General features: G+C 41.2%; 1 non-coding gene across 1 annotated transcript; it reads left to right on the top strand.

Moving 5' to 3' along the window:
• Positions 1-1,804: 1,804 nt before the first annotated feature.
• Positions 1,805-1,907, top strand: LOC117797543. Its single transcript, XR_004622556.1, has one exon. It is a non-coding gene; the product is annotated as a U6 spliceosomal RNA (small nuclear RNA).
• The last annotated feature ends 1,171 nt before the right edge of the window (positions 1,908-3,078 follow it).

Below are 3,078 nucleotides of genomic sequence, written 5' to 3' on the forward strand. Positions count from 1 at the left end.
CCCCACGTTGGGTGTAGAGATTATTAAATAATAATAATAAATTTTTTTCTCTTATAAATATGAATGTCTTTTAGTCAGTGACTATGGAACATTAAAAATTATTGACCCTCATATTAGTCTGCAAAGAAAAGTTCGGTAAATTCCAAAAAGTAGAACGGATACATGCCGCCTTCCCTGACCATAGTGCAATCAACTTAGATTCTCTTTTAATAGCTTGGGGAAAAAAACTTAAAAAAATAATCTCTCTTAAACAACTCTTGCACCACTGTATCAATACACCAAAATTTGCAAGAAATCTAGAATAATAAGATTTAAAATTCCTCTGTAATGAAAACACTACATATCCAAGGGTACAGGGTAGGGCTAAATGAGAACTCAGAGCAAAATTCACAGTTCAGGATACACTATACAAGATATCGTTGAGAAATTTCTAAACGACTAAATATACCAAAACCAAAATCAATAGACAAGTGATAAGCTGCGAGAAACACTTGCAGTACACAAAAGACGACAAACGGTGCGATATTGTGATTTATAAGGAATTTGGTCATTCATTTCTCACAGGCATTTGGTCTTTGTCCACAGTTCCTGACTCACCGCTCCCCAAAGCCTTGGAATTTCCTAAGTGGGGGAAGTGATCAAGGTATCTTTTGGTATGTTAATAAGGGGCCTTGGGAAATCACCTTAGGATGGGGGCTGGTTGCTTGGGGGAACCAACAGGTGTTTTGAGGGCTGGAAATTTCAGCCTCTTCCCCCTCTCCCCCCGACTTCCGGGGAGGGTGGAGGGGCTGGAGATTGAGCGCAAGCACCAACATCAGAGAATTAATCAAGCATACCTATGTAATGAAGCCTCCATAAAAACCTTAAAGGAAGGGGTTCGGGGAGCTTTCGGGTTGGTGAACACGTAGAAATTTGGGGAGAGTGGCGTGCTCAGAGAAGGCTTGGAAGCTCTGAGGCTTTCCCCCCATACCTCGCCCTATGTAGCTCTTCCATCCAGCTATTCCTGAGCTATGTGCTTCCATAATACACGAGTGATCTAGAGAGTAAAATCCTTCTCTGAGTTTTGTGAGCCGCTCTTGCAAATTAATGGAACCCAAAGAGGAGATGGTGGGAACCTCCAATTTGTAGCTGATTGTCCGAAACACAGGTGATCCAGAACTTCTGACCAGAATCTGAAGTTGGGGGCGGGGGGGGGCGGTCTCCTGGGACTGAGGCCTGAACCTGTGGACTCCGATGCTGTCTCTGGGTGGATAGTGGCAAGATTGAATATAAATTGTGGGACACTCAGCTGTTGTCCGGAGAATTGCCTGTTGGATGCGTGCAGTGGATTTGGGTCCAACACCCAAAAAGAATGAGCTGCCTTTGTTAATTCATAAATCAGTAAGACAAAAAGTGAATAGAAATGGACAAGAGATATGAATGGAAAGTTCACAAAAAAGAATGGAATAGCCAAAAACTGTGTGAAAATATGCTCAATTTCATTCACAAGTGAAGAAACTCTAACCAATGCAATATTCTTTGCATTTGCCAGATTGATAAAAATGTATGTTTCATAATACCCAGTGTAGACAACGGTACGAGGAAATGTGATGAGCACGGCAGGCAGAAGCACAGAGCTGAGCAAGTGTTTCAGAGGAAGTCTGACAATAGTTATCAAAGTTTTCAATTTGTACACCTTATGATCCAGGAATTCCATTGCTAGGAAGTTACTTTTTAAATTTACTTTAAAAAAGTAGCTGTCTATATATTTTTAATGGGAGAGTGAACCAAAAATATAGAAATAGCTGTTTTTTGAAAAGTCAAAGTGCTCACTTCAGCAGCACATATACTAAAATTGGAACAATACGGAGATTACACGGTCCCTGTGCAGGGATGACACACAAATTGATGAAGCATTCCACAGATATCATGAAAAAGAAAACCCAGGCCCCGAATGGCGTCACTTCTGTTAAGGCCCCATCAGTAAACCAAGAATTCACACCTAACGTGACTGCAGTTTCAGCCCCTCCAAAATGTCCTTTAAGAACCAGTCAACATGGGAATTTCCTGGTCAGCAATAGGGGATTCGCTGATAGACCTCTTCCATTCTCCTAAGGAGGGTGACCTTGCCTAAAACAATGGTTCTTTGCTGGTAATTTCCTTTTCTCCACTCCCTCTCTGCCTTGAAAAACCTTTCCTTTTCTGTAACCCTTTGGAGCTCCCCTCTGCTTGTTAGACGGGATGCTGCCCAACTCACGAATCAATTAATAAAGCCAATTAGATCTTTAAAATGTACTCAGTTGAATTTTTGTTATTTAACAATATGAAAAAGTAATTAAAAAATTGAAAGTCGATTAAAAAGATCAAATGGCTTCTTATGGGATGATGGGGAAATTTGAAGAAGGAAGAGACAGTAGAAGGTAGATTTCTCGGAATATACCATACTGCCGTTGAGTTGAAACCATGTAAATATAATAATCATATTATATAATTATATTCTATTTTAAAAGGCTTATCATACCCCAAAGCAAGGAAGTTATCGAAGACTACTGCGGGCATGTCAACCAAGTTTAAAATGCCCCTGCCAGGGGCGCCTGGGTGGCTCAGTTGGTTAAGCTGCCGACTCTTGATTTTGGCTCAGGTCTTGGGATCTCAGGGTCTTGGGATCAAGCCCCACGCGGGGCGCTGCACTCAGCATAGAGTCGGCTTGAGATTCTCTCTCTCCCTCTCCTTCTGACCCTCTTCTGGCTCGTGCTTGCGTGCTCTCTCTCTAAAATAAATAAATAAAATCTTTAAAAGAAATACAAATGAAAAAACATAAAAGGCCCCCACTGGCCAAAGATGGGTCAGTCTGAGCACCAAAAAGAAAAGTAACCATGACGATTGAAATGCGTCAACCAGTCACGAGATCATAACGATACTTGAAAAATGTCGTTGCCCGCCTTTGGAGGGTGCCAGCGAGCCACTGTATTAGTCTGAAAGCTGGTAAATAGAGAGAGAGAAAGCACCTAACTAGGTAATTGATGATATTAAAGAATTATTGTTTAATTGTTGAGATAGGACAATGAGGTATGGCTAACTTGTTCAAAAGACTCATTG

The sequence above is a fragment of the Ailuropoda melanoleuca genome, chromosome X (assembly GCF_002007445.2).
Source record: "Ailuropoda melanoleuca isolate Jingjing chromosome X, ASM200744v2, whole genome shotgun sequence".
In the NCBI taxonomy this organism is placed as follows: Eukaryota; Metazoa; Chordata; class Mammalia; order Carnivora; family Ursidae; genus Ailuropoda; species Ailuropoda melanoleuca.